The sequence below is a fragment of the Camelus ferus genome, chromosome 20 (assembly GCF_009834535.1).
Source record: "Camelus ferus isolate YT-003-E chromosome 20, BCGSAC_Cfer_1.0, whole genome shotgun sequence".
Taxonomy (NCBI): domain Eukaryota; kingdom Metazoa; phylum Chordata; class Mammalia; order Artiodactyla; family Camelidae; genus Camelus; species Camelus ferus.
The window spans coordinates 33,780,719-33,795,466 of NC_045715.1; the positions used below are offsets into that span (position 1 = coordinate 33,780,719).

The following is a 14,748-nucleotide window of genomic DNA, read 5'->3' on the forward strand; positions in this document are numbered from 1 at the left end:
CCATTGCGCATTGGGGTGGGTGGTGGGGGCCGGCTACTACCCCAGATTTGGTTTTGTAAGGATTTCTAGAGGAATTAAATACAACACCTCTCCAGAAAATACATACATACATACATACATACATACGTACAAACCCAAAAAACAAAGCAATAGCAGTTGTAGCTTTAGGCTCAGATTGTGTATTTGGTCTGAAGCATTAAAAAATTTAGTAGGAAATTTTCAAGATATTAGTGTTTTGGGTGCCTCTTACAGCCTTTTTTTTTTTTTTTTTCTTTTTTGCCATTATATATTAACTATTTACTATGCACCAGGCATTATACTAATAGTTTACTTGTATTAGTTCATTTTGTTGCCGAGTCCAAACTCATTCTCGCCGCAGGACAGGCCAATAAATCGGTAGACGAGGTGTTGGGGCAAGGAATAGCGACTTTATTCCAAAAGCTGGCAGACTGAGAGGATGGCAGACTACTGTCTTGGAGAACCATCCTGCTCTAGTCAGATAACAGGCTCCTTTTATACAAAAAAAATAAGGGAGGGGGGAGGGAAAATAAGGGAGTGGGTGTTGTTGATTGCTGTAATCTTCTTGCTGCCAGCATTCTTTGTTCTTGCAGCCATCCCCTTGGGCTAGGTCATGGTGTCCCTGTAAACCTCCAACAAAACAAAGGTTATTCTTTACTACAATTTACATTCAAAATACCGATTGCACAGGTACAATCATGATCTCCATTTTACTGATGAGGAGACTGTAACAGTCTTCTATAGGGACCTATAGAAAACAGAATAATCTAGACCAAAAAAGGAACATTCACTCTTCTCAGAGTGAGCCTTTTCGTGTGTTCCAAGCAATTAAAGTTGACTGGAAGTTGTCTTTGCACAGGTAGGGAAAAAAACCTGAATTCTCCCGCCACATGCTAACATCAGTTGTCAAAATCATGGGGAAGAAATATTACCAGGTGATAAAATTAGGGGCCTGAGACAAGTTTATTTGCCTGGGCAGCACCTCGCAAATCACCTCTCAGGCATCCACTGCATGGAAAGAGGGCCACCCCCCTCACTGCAGAGACAGCTGAGTGACTCCGCCAAACCCCACTCCATTAGTCTATTGTTCTGAATTGCTCCCTAGAAGAGAACCAGGCAAGAGGCCATTAAACAAACACCTATTTCCGAGAAACGAATGTCTCAGGGCGTGTCATAAACTCCGAAACCATGATCTAGCAACATCCCTGGTTTTGTTTACTATCCCTTGAAGTTCAATAAAAGTAGTTTAAAGTCTGCTTAAAATTCAATTAAAGTATTAAGGAAATAGTTGGAGGGCAAAACCTTCAACCAATTAATGAGGAATTAAGGATGTTGATGGCTCTGCTCCCAGGGGAATTCTCAGGCCACACAGAGAGAAAAAGTGTGAAGTCCCAAAGGTAAATGCCAGCCAAATTCCTTTCCAAGCCTTGATTATGGTTTGATGGCTAGGAAGATACCCCCCAGGGGGATGAGAAGCACCAGATAGGCTGACTGAGAACTTATTCTGCTCCCAGATAAGGCGCCTGTGTAATTCTGGCCCCGCAGTAAACATACGTGTTACAGACCATTGTGATTAATATATATTTTTATTTGTTACCCTCCATTGTACATTTATTTTGTTGTGAGAAGTTAACACTTCCAAGTTAAATTTGGTCTGATCATCACACTCTAGGAAGCCACCTTTGGACAAAGCCAAGAATCTGACTCACTACCCGGAGCAAGAGCCATTAAACTGCAGTGTGGCCCAAACCTGTCCCTTCCCCAGTTGCATCTGTAAGATTGTATTGAAACTCAGCCACACGCATTTGTGTATGAGTTGTCTAAACGGCTGCTTTCTCACTGCATTCCAACTGCTAGCAAGGTTGCCATGGAAGACAGTAGGTCTCACAAAGCATAAAGTATTTAAGATCTGGAGCTTTTTTGTTTTTAATTTTTATTTATTTATTTATTTATTTATTTATTTATTTATTTATTTATTTATTTATTTTGAGGGGTAGGTAATTAGGATTATTTATTTACTTATTTTCCTACTGGAATTACTGGGAATTGAACCCAAGACCTAGTGCATGCTAGGCATACACTCTACCACAGAGCTATACCCTCCCCCCTAACATCTGGAACTTAAAAAAAAAAAAAAATTTGTCTACCCCTAACCTAGAGAATCCTAGTTTAGACTCCAGATGCAGCAGGGTGATGGTTTCAGGGGTAGCACAACCACACACACTTTCCATGATTCCCTAGAAGGGTTCACAGGACCCAGAAACAGTTAGACGCAGGCTAACGTTTATTTCAGCTGAAGGACACAAAGCAGGATCAGCAAGGGGGAAAGCAACACTCGGTGGAATCTGCAGGGAACAGGTTTCTAAAGGCCTCCTTCATGGAAGTCCCACAGGATATGCTGTTCCTCCAGTAATGATCTGGAGGACATGCAAAGTGTTTCTGCCCAAGGACACCTACCTAAATCTCAGACTCCAGGTCTCTTACTGAGGGCTGGTTTCATAGGTACATTCACCTATGTGGCGGGCCATGATTTCCGCGAATCCAGACCCCCTAGTCCGGTGTCCACCGGAAATCACTGTGTCTGCACAAACTGTCTTGACAATTTGGTATAGCATGATTGGGTGCCTCAGGTGTACAAAAGCCCTTATTAATTAGTAACAGAGGGAACAGGCCAAGGGTCATGTTCCCAGGAATTGGCCAAGGGTCAGTGACAGAGCAGGGTCTCCTCAAGATATGTTTGTGTTGAACAACCAGGCCTGGAGTCTTTCCCACTCAGGGGATGCAGGTGTGGACGGGAGAGGGGACAGGTGTATCTTTTTTCTCCTAAACAAAACCTAGACTTCTTTCGAAGACTCAGGTTTCGCCGAAAACTATTTGCAGGACAGACTGACCCTCTGTCTCAGAGTTGGGCCCCAACAGCTTACCCCACTCATCTGGTCATAGTGGTTGTTTCAGGGACTGTCACAGGATCAGATTTATAGCAAGAAGAGATAGGACAGTTCTCAGTGAGAGAGTTTTCTACTCTCCTATGGAAACTATTTTCTAAAACATGCTCTTTTCCCCCTGTTTTATTTAGGATGTAACTGTGTGGCCTGGATGTTTTCTGATCACTGTTGCTACCATTAATACAACTTGTATGCTATCCAAGCTCTAAAGTAGGTGACAGCAAAACTGTGAGAGATGCAGAGAAAGACAGCTGGGACCTTGAAGACACAGGACCCTAAATCAAACAGCTAATCTGATGCTGTGTGCTTCTGGGTTTTCTATTAGGCAGGCCAAAAAAACAAAAAATTCTATTTCTGTTTAAGCCAATCTGAATTGGGATCTCTGTCACTGACAGTAAACTTCCCTGACCAATAAAGTGTCATCATTCCTAGTTTATAAGGGAGAAGACCAAAGCATAGATAAGTTAAATAATTTGACTGTTGTCACAACTACAATGAATGGCAGGACCAGGATTCAGGAGCATTTCTCTTTGTGCCCAAAACTGATACACTTTTCTCCTAATTCATGCAGCCACTAGAGTTGCTTGTGGAACTCATCCTCCATCTCTCACCAGAATCGGCGATGTGTTTGAGACCCACCATGCAATCAGATGCCACATGGGAATTATCTGTAGCATCATTGGTTTTATAGCTGTCCTATCCTACAAACTGGGAATATCTGAGCCTTAATGTGAAAACAGAGTGGAGACCAACCTGACCAGTCCTTTGGCTTTGTGTCCTCCTTCTCCTTAGCCACTTTATATGTTACCTTCCATTTTTCCTGAACCATATATGGAGTCAAATAAATTATCTCTCTTATTCCAGGGTTCCTGAAGAACTCCAGATTTTAGGTTCAAATGTTAGATCCAAATAAAAACAGTTAGTTGAGTATAGCTTCTAATAAGAACCATTCCAAATGATTTTACTAGGCTTATCTATAATTAAATTTATTAACTATTCATGCTTATGTATAATCTCAATTATATTCACACAGAAAAAGAAAAAAACTACTACGTATGTCCCCAGAAAGAAAAAGGTGAAGTGTAACTGTGGGGGAAAAATCTTTTCAAATATTCTCATACTGTGAGCCTATTATAAGTGCAAAAAGATTAAAGATATAGTATAAAGGTGTGTATTTAAATTGCTACAAATAACTGTTTAACTGGAGCTGCCTGGGGTACATCAGTAGCCCCCAAATGATCAAAAGCTATTGCTCCAGGCAAGGTCCAAAACCACCTGCTTATCTAAAGAACTTTAGTTGACAGAACTGATATTATGCATGTATATTGATACTTCTTGAAACAACGATTTAAAAAAAAAAAAGTATCTATCCAAAACTAACAGAAGGCAAACAGATTGGGAGTTAAGTTTGCAATTCTGCTACCAACTCATCCTTTGCGTTGTGTAGAAATGTGATGATTTCTTAGGATGTTTCACAAATCTCTTACCCTGTCCTTGTTACCTAGTGGAAAAAGAAAATTCAGGGAATATTGAAACTTAAATAAGTGCTCTGTTTCACTCTGTTCGTACTACAACCCCAAGCAAAATTGTGACGTAGGATAGGTTAATTTTATTCCCCAGTCCACTGTTAAGTCCTACCTTTGAATGAAAAGGTGTGGTAAGCTAGTTACACTATTATTTTGCATTTTTTATACAACTATAGGAAGAAAAACATATTACAGCAGACTTATTAATCCACATATGTATAGGTAGATAGTATATAGCTTTTGTTTCAATGATATTAGTGTATATTTTGTGTTTTATATACATTATATGCAATTAGATATTGCATGTGTGATTTAATATAAATATTATATATTTTATATATCTGTATATATAATTGAAACAAAAGTAATACAAAACAATATTTACCTGTACTTTATGTATTGCACTGAGACTTTTTATTCTGCCCTTTTTCATCTTTGTAAAAAGCAGCTCATAACTTGACTTATTAAATTGATTTCAAAACCTGCTAATGGGTTATGACTCGCAAATTAAAAAGCAGTAATTTATAGTAAGGAATAAATACCCATCAATGTCTCAAATTCCTACTTCTGTAATTTATATGTCAGCAGAGGTGAGAACCAGTTGTAAAGACACTTAATAATAGAATACCAGACATCAGTGAGGACACAAGAATACTTATTTGGAAGTTTTCAACGAATTTGGCAAATTCTTCCAGGAAGACAGTTTCTCCTTCTTGCAGAACTCACGGTAACCTTACAGTCAAGTGTGGCCAGGATGTAGTGGACCACTTTCAATCCTGGTCATAAGCCCTCAGGCACGATCCCCATCCTCCACCCCTCCATGTGAGGCAGATAGCAGAGTCGTCTTAAAAGCCACGAGTTGAAAATGACAAAACCACACGATGGAAGGAGGCTAAGTACCTTCATCCCTGCTCAAAAGAGATCCACTCGTCAATAATGAACACCAGTTTTGGACTTCATATGAAGGAGAAAGAAACTTCTATTGTGTGAAGCCCCGAAGATTTGGGGGTTTGTCTGTTATAGCAGCTAGCATTCCTTTTACTAATACACAAGCTGGCATTTCAGAAAGTACTAAAAATAACCTTCTGACAGGGCAAAATAGAAGCTCTTCAATTTCAAGGGGAGAGCCACACTTTGAAGCATTCCCAACATAAGGAGGAAGAAGCACTCATCTCCTGATCAGAAATAAAGCAGACTGTACTCAGGTTCCTTCCTGTGTCAACGCTCCTGAGTCTGCTGGTCAGTTTTTTCTCTCATGGTCTTCTCACTTTCGCAACTTTACGTCCTCCTATAAGCTCCTCAAAAACTCATCTCCTTAATCCCATGGCTTTCTTCCATATTCCAAATCCAAACTCCTTTGAATGCTTCAGTAACGATAAACACATTCTGACATAAATGAGATGACAAAAGCTAGTGAAGTGGGGAGCAGTGAGACCAGGGTGTCCATTTCGAGCATTAGCTGGAAGCGTCCCCAAATTCAGTGTGTGCTTGTCTAATAGCCCTCTCTCCCCGCTCCTTTCCAGACCTCATCCCGGGACTCTAGGCAGCCTATTTGATTTTCTTACTTCCTTAGTGAAGAGAGAAAGTTTCCCTCACTTCCTCCATCATTAAAGTGGAGTTCTCTTTTGTTGTTACTGATTTTTTTGTCTTTAGCAAGTTGTGGGGGTTATGAATCCATTTTCCCAGTGCCTAACATTTCTTGGAGTGGCCGATCACTGAAAGCTAAAGTCAGCAGGGCAGAGAAACCAAATGTGTAGTAGAAGGGAAAATATTCACTTCATCACTCTTATTCGACCTGCTATGCAGAACCTGGGAAATTACCAAAGCCCCAAATAACAGAATGATTGCTCAAATACTCCCCCAAAAATCCAAGTTAAGTTAGTTATGAGAAAACGCATCCCATAGCTTCACTGTCCATGGGGATAATTTGTTAGTGAAGAAGAGCAGTGGAACTTTCTTTTCAAGGGTCTCTGTGCAAAGGTATAATTCTGTGGACAGAGTCTGATCCAAATCTTGGCTCCAAACAACATCAGTTGTATACATAACATTGATATCTGACTGAAGGTTTTGGAAACTCAGTTCTCTCATAGTTGAAGGCAGGCATTTCCTGGTTAGAGTGTTAAAATGACTAGAGTGTGTGCATATTTTTTCCAGCATATAGTAGGTGCTCAATAAATAAATCATATTATCGTTGAAAATATGAAATCATTTTCATACTGCAAATTCCTAGGACATAAAAGCACAGCAAGTGTGAATTGGGCATATAATATCATAATATTGCATTACATAGGAGTTTTTATTGGCAGAACTAAGTACATTGCATGAGGCAGAGGACAATTTATATCTAATCCACTTAGCTTAACAGAAAAATTTGCAAAACCTTGAACCTTCAAGGAGTGCAAAGCTATGGTTAATTTAATTTCTACTTAATTCCAGATTAACAGGAAAAATTATTTTGTTTGAACACTTTTCAGAATTTTCCTGAAATATATTAGTTCAATTTTCCATTGAAGAACAGAAGGGACACAGACTATTTCTCTAATGACTGAGGGCTTTTCATGACTCAGGCTCACCAGGGCAAAAATGAAAATAACACAAATTTACATAATCTGGAACCCTGCTCCTATAGATGCGGGCATTACAGACTTCAGAGAAAATAAATGTTTGACCGAATCTGTACTAATCAAGAACTATGTCCCAGAAACTGGTTTATTTTGAAAAGAAAAAAAAAAAAAAAAAACCAAAACTTTCATGTGAGTTTGTGGTGTTCTGATTTCTTTCCTTTTTTGTCTTTGAATTATTTCAAATATTCAAAAGATGCCTATGTACCCACCATCTGGATTAAAAATGTTAATATTTTTCCATGTTTGATTTAAACTTTTTTTAGGAAATGAAATATCACAGGGTGAGTTGAAGCAGCTTCTCTCTCCTTAGATGTAATTAATAACTGGAAGCTCATGTCTCTCCCTCTAAACCGTGTCTTGTATTTCGCCACCTATATAGGTAACCATAAATCATATTTTACCTGTTTGTTTCTTATGATTTTTGATTCATTTAGACAGATATAATTCACCTTTAAATTTAATGCTTTCTCTTTTCTATGGTTTTCTCTTTTCTTTGCTTATTTTCCCCCCTTCCTGCCTTTCATTAGATTAATCAAATTTCTTTATTCTCTTCTTTTCCCTCTATTGATTTGGAAAATACATTTAGTGTTTCTATTCTTAAGTGGTTGCACTGAAAATTTAACAGGCATAACTGATTTGAAGTTAGCCAGCATCCCTACCAAGGTCCTGTCTTCTCTATCTGTTTTTCTTTTTATGGGAGTACATTTTGAGTGCTTATTTCATTGAGATTAAGTACACGGTAAATTTTCTTCGTTTTTGTCTGGTATATCTTTATGTCACTTCTTGCCTAAATGACAAATTTGTAAGGTTAGGATTTCCATACTAACAACTAACAGTTGTTTTCTCTCCATATTTTAAATATACTATTCCTTTGTGTTCTGTCCATTTTAGTTTAAAGGAGAGAAATTTGCATTTTGTCTAAAATTTTTGTTCGTAAGTATCAACTGAAATAAAATCACCCAACGTCAGAGTTGTGGGTTAAGTTCTATTTGGGGCAAAATGAGGACTATAGCCCAGGAGACAGCATCCCAGAAAGCTCTGAGAAACTGTTCCAAAGAGGCAAGGGGGGGAAATCATATTATATATGATTCCAGTGAAGGGGGGTACACGCAGTCAAGCACACACTTAAGCAGAGGTTTGCTGCCAGTCACGAGGAGCAGATGTCACCGTTAATGATTTTAGTGCTTTTCTAGATATGAGGAGATGCAAGAATTGAGGTCATAAAATCTTCTCCTGAAAATGTCTGTTTGAAGGGTTGTTGAGCCAGTTTTCCCAGAGCACAGAGCGCCTTGTTCCTAATATCCGCCCTGAACTCCTTTCAGGGAGGATTGGAGGTCAGCGGCTGCAGCAGCTCATGATTTAATCCAAGCAGAGGTAGGTGGCAAGTGCCAACATGATCCAGTCCTTGTAGAGGCAGATGGCAAGTGCCAATTTCAGTTAGCATAAGTCATCTTTTCTTTCTGTTGGTGCTTACAATTTCCTGTTGTCTTCGGTGTTTTTCAAATTTCCAGTGATGCATGTGGTAGTCTTTAAACACATTACTTTGGATTTGATGTGCTTCTTTATCCTGGGACTCTTGACTTTCAACAGTTCATGAAAATTCTCAGATATTATCTCTGAGTTTTGACTTTTCTCCATCTTCTATGCTCAACTTCTAGAAAACCTAATAGACAGATGTTGGAATTTATTATTCTATCCACTGTGGCTTAATCTCTTCTTGCATTTTACCTTTATAGCACTTTTTTGCTATGATCCCAAAGACTTATTTAAATCTGTCTTTTATATCACCCATAGATCCTTTGAAATAATCTAGTAATCTATTTAACTTGCATATCACATTTCCAGATTTTTTTCCTTTTCAGATCTGCTAGTTTTCTGTCTATCATGTTTTATTTCATTATAGTTTCTGTGTAGGGGTTATGTGTTCTTTATATGTTTTATCATTTAAAACACATAATTTATGCTTATCTTTCCTATTTTTCTATTGTTTCAAGTCCTTAGCCTTGAGAAAATATAACTCCTGTTTAATATGTTCATTTTTCCTTTCTCCTATGGAACGTTTCCTAATATATTTGATAATTTTGTGTGTGTAAGATAATCTGCAATAAGTTTTGTTTTCTTTCATTTTGGCTGCTGTTGTTATTGTTGGGGGGTGGGAATTTACTGCTTGCTCTGATTGGTCAAAGTATCCCCTACCGAGACGAGACGTTCTACGTTTACTTTCACCAAAGGTCCAGGAGCATCTCAGTTAGAAAGGCAGTTTTTATGTTAATTTCTCAACTTGGATTTTGAGAAGGCTTTGCATTGTTCACGCTTTTGGTTCTCTCACTTTCTTTTTTTTTTTTTTTTTCCTTGTGGGAGATTTTTTTCCAATCAGAATTCCAAGCAGAAACAAGCTTGAGAGAGGTAGATTTGTCTCGTCCTTATTTTGCAGAGCATTTTCAAATTTGTTGAGTTTGGTTCCATCTCTGGATCTTGCATGAGCCCTGGGCCATATCACCCACTCCTGCAAGGGCTTCAGTGGTCCAGCCTCTAGCCTTGAGGTTTTGTGTTGTTATTTTTTTCCCCCTTGGTAAACAGGAATTTCCCTTCTCTGATTTTAAATTTACAGGGAAATTAATGTTTTGTTTGTATTTTATACACCATTGCTATGTGTTTGTAATTGAAAGTGGTTTTATATGAATTTAGGCTACCATGATGCTAAAAAAAAGTTTGACTTCTTTTTCCAGTTATTAAAGAATCATTAAAATTTTGGCTAATCAATAAAAGTTTCTGGAAAATTACACACAACTTGGAATTTTATTCTGATAAGTAAATAGAGATGGAACTAGATCTACTAACTGAAATATTGAAATCTATGAGTTAACTAACCATAGAGGAAAAAAACTGATAAATTGGACTTAAAATTTTAAATTACTCTTCATCCAAAGACACTGTTAGCAACATAGCAAACCATAAGCTGGGAGATACTCAATGCATATTTCTGACAAAGAACTTGTATTCAGAATATATAAAGACCTCTTACAAATAATTAACTTGTAAAAATCACAATAGAAGTGGGCAAAAGATGAGAACAGATACTTCACAAAAGGATATATAGGAATGGTTATTAAGAACATGGAAAGAACTCAACACCATTATTCCTCAGAAAAATGAAAATCAAATCCACAATTAGATACTACTTCATACCTACAAGATAGGCTAAAATTTTTTAAAATGGACATCCAGTACCACCAAATGTTAGTGAGGATGTAGAGCAATAGAAACTCTCCAGACCTTTGGGTGGGAGTGTAAGTGTTACAACCACTTTGGAAATAGTTTGGTAGTTTCTTATAAATTGTCTTATCTACCGTATGACCCAACCATTCCACTCTGAACTATTTTCCCAAGAGATATGGAAGCATATCCACCCAAAGATCGGTACAAGAATGTTCCTGACAGCTGTATTTCTAATATTAAAAATATGCAAACAACCCAAGTGTCCACTCGATAAACCAGTTGGGTTATTTTATACAATGGAATGCGTATACTCACACTAACATGCCTGAATCAAAAATATTATGTTGAATAAAGGAAACAAATGCGAAAGAGTTTATATAAATCATATGAAGTTCAAAAACAGGCAGAACTAATTTGCAGTGATAGAAAACACAACAGAGGTTGCCGCTGTATGTGGGTTTGCGGTCGGGGCTGGAAGGGAGCATGAGGGCACTTACTGGAGTAATGGAAATACTCAGTACTAAACTGGGTTCGTTACTACCAAGTATGTCAGTGTAATATGTTGTTTGAATTTAATGATACTGTTAAAAGCGGAAAGAGGAATGGGGCAAATTATCAGGGTGACAATTTCTAAGAGTTATATTCACAGAGTGAGCAAGTTGGATCCGATGGGTAAACTCCAGCATCCAGGATTCATTGTCCAATGGTATAGGCATTCCTGTCTTTCTAAATCTACTTATTCCAGCCCATGAACCTGAATATTTTCCTTCTGTCTCTCACAATTTTGACCTACAGCATTCTTGATCTTGGCCTAACAACACTGCTGCCCTCTTGACATTGACATCTGACAGGTTCTGTCCCTGTCATTTCATGCTTTGATCACGATGGGAAAAGATCTGATGAAGGCTGCAGCTGTGAGCTCTAGTTCTGGTTTGACAGCCAATGGATGTGTGATTGGTCTTTGTCTTGGTTTTTCTTATTTGTGAAAGATACACAGGAAAATAGTCTCTCTAAATTCCATTTCTAATCTTCCCAAAGTTAAGGATGTCACGCTTGGTGGGCAATTCAAACAATCAATAGATTTGTTTCCCCTAGAGATATTTATGTGCCTCTAGTGGGTGAGTGGCAGTGTCCAACTTTTGTATGCAGTTTTGGAATGGCAAGGCAAGTTCTTTACTTTAAAATCCCTCTTTTAATTACTCCTTCCAAAAATAGACATTAAATATCTTTTCATTGATTTTGGTGGTTGATTGAACCTAAAAAATGCTGTTTTTTCAAAGAAAGTTTCAATGTGACTGTCTACTCTGCTAAATTAAATTTGCTCTGTAAAAACTGACCTTTTTTCTCACCTCCACATCAATTCCATAAAGTCATTCTGTCGATTCTATTCACAAAAGATACATTTGAGTCCATCATCACAGCTGCACCCTCCGGATCCAGGGCATCAGGGCCTACTGGGTCTCCTGCCATCACTTCCCAACTGACCTCCCTTCTCCCACCTTTGGCTGCATAGATAACATTCTGCACAGAGTAGGAAACATGAACTTGTAAATATGTCATCTTGCCATGCAAAGTATCTCCCGACTTCCCATGGTCCTTAGAAAAGAAATGGAGGGTCTGCATGAACTGGCCACTAACCATCCAGCCAGCCGCCTCTGGCCTCACTCACTAATCCTTTTTCAGTTCCAAGGACGAAACACCTCCAACTCCGACCCTTTGGGGAGGGGGTGGGACTCACAGCTCTGGCCAAGGAAATCATCTTCAAAAATCCTCTCCCTCATTCTCCAATGACCCAATCCTCTTCATACCATCCATAACAGATATATAAGATTCATCAAGGATTTGAGACCACCTGCATGGAAGGTGTCTCAAAACTCCCTTTGATACAACACATATTACTTTAGAGTCTAAACTAAAGCTTTCACTTCATTGTCTTATATTGCTACTAAACCTCTTTATTCATCAGGTTTTTCATTGGAAAATGAAAATAATAGTGTCTGCCCTTTGGAATTATCATAGGGTTTAAACGTGTGTGTATCTGTGTGTGTGTGCCTAGCACAAAGTAAGCGCTCACTGATGAATATGTGATCTGGGAATATAGTGACATCTCACCCCCGTTTACATTTTTCAGTTACTCTCTGAGCTAAAGTCAGTCCTTTTCTCCTCAGTCATGTCCAAGCGAAGCCGACCACTCAGTGTACCCAACGGAAAGGAAAGAAGATAGGCTAATAAGAGATAATAAATAAATTTTCAAAGCAGACGGTTCAGATGATTTTAATTTTGTTTTTCTTTTCATTTTTATATTTTTTAAAAAATAAGTTTCAAAAATTATTCCTAAAATTGGTATATGCGTTCTGTCTTCTCTTTGGTCTGCTAATTAGCTTCAGGTTGTTGGCTTTGTTTTGCTTTGTTTTTTCTGTTATCGGAGTATTAAAGAAACCCTGAAACATTGTTGCCTTTTGAGAAAAACTAGCTCTCTCTCTTACCTCTACATCTATGCACCGACTACCATCCCTCCAAAAAAAAAAAAAATCAACAATTATTTTGCCCAGTTCTCAAAGCAATTGTGAATTCACTCAAATTTATCCCATGATCACTCCTAGTATAACACTGAAAATGTATTCAGTGCTGAATTAATGCCTTCAGTCAATATTTATTGCTTATTTATCAATAGACTATTTGGTCCTCAAGGGACCAGTACTCACACCTTTGTTTTCTCAGACTCACACTGTTCCTGATACCACAAAGCACACAATGTCAGTCTGCTGAATGGGTACTCAATAAAGTCTAGGTTGAAAACTGCAAACAGACCTATAAAAAATAAATCCAATAAATCCTGCCTCTTTTTTTCTACTTGCTTTTGGAATATTTCATGACTTAATACTTCACATTTTGTAGAATATTTCAATTTTTTAAATTTCATATATATTCAGAATTTAAATACACTCTTAAGAAACATTGATACACTTTATTTTTGTTGTGTCTAAAATCATTTTTAAATGTCAGAAGCAAAAGTAATGAATACAATCTTATAAGCATGAATAATTCCTATTCTCGGAGCTTTCTTATATGAAAAACAGATGCGAGTACTCAAATCACAATTAATTATGAAAGTGCCTACCACTCTAGGAACATTTTGTGTTTAAAGTCTTATACTTAAATAACACTGTGTAATAATTTAATCACTTCTTATATAAAAAAGAAACAGCAATATTCCAGGGTAACATTATTGCTAATAAAACACTATTCATCTTAGAGATAAATCTGAGTTAATAAAGGTAGATATTTTCTAGGTATTAATTTTGTAAAAATTAGTAAATGTAATTTTTTTTTCTAGTTTATTAAATGTCTGAGCCTAACACATGAGTGTTCCTATCTTCACAAGGAGTTCATTTTCACAGCCCTGGAAAGCAGTATTACATTAACTATCATCTTCATCTTGATGATTCCCTGACTAAAACCAGATGTCAATTCAGAGCTCTTCTATTTTGTAGCTCTACTTTGTTATTAAATCTCCTTGAATTATAATTATGTAACTACCTTGTCTCCCTCTTCCTTACCCTTCACCCCCATTGTAAATCACTTAAAGGCAAGACTTTGTGTCTTCTAATTTTTATATTATCCTTCAGCAGGTCTTAAATTCTACTCTAAAACTGGTAGATTATCAGTAACTTTTCTTGAACTGAAACTTAACACAAGCCATGCATGTTTCTCCTAACCTGCAAAGCTACATATTTTTATCAGCTCATTCATGAAAATGATCATGTGTTCAGATAAAGGGAAAACATTTTGTTAAATCTAGTATCCATTTGATAAGTCAGGGAATAATGGATAGTACCGGCTACCATCTACAATTTTTCATCCATCAAGTGTGTCCCGTTTCTTGCAAGAGTTATCTGTACCTACCCCACACCTTTGAGGTGGGATTATGTGAGACAAAAGCAAATACCTATTGTCAATACCTCAAACTCCAAACACCTCCTATGGTGTGTGACTGACATGACGTACACCTTTAACAAGAGCTGTCTTCCAGAGACTACAGGAAAAAGACAGGCAGGCAGACTTCAGACAGTGGCTTACAGTGACTGGCATTCTTCTTTTGACAGTTTCATTTGACTCACACGCAAGTCAACTTATCGTCCTACTCCACATGGATTTCTAATTTACAAGGGACTGGCATCTGAGGAAAAGAGGGGAAAGGAAAGGAAACATCAGCAGGGCTTAGGAGAGCAGGGCAGTAGAGTTAGCACTTGAGTTTTTTTCTGGAAACAAGAGCTACATCTGCATTTTTACTTTAGATCCATACAGAAAAAATATGGAGTGTTTTTGGTGCCCATGTAAGATTGACTTCTGTTATTTTCGTCCAAGATTCATTTTCCACTTTCTTTTTTTTTTCACTTTGTTTTTTTTTTTTTT

At 37.6% G+C, this 14,748-nt stretch overlaps 1 pseudogene; it reads left to right on the forward strand.

Annotated features, from left to right (window-relative positions):
* LOC102512801 overlaps window positions 1–14,748 on the forward strand; it is a 39,664-nt pseudogene that overhangs the window by 24,452 nt on the left and 464 nt on the right.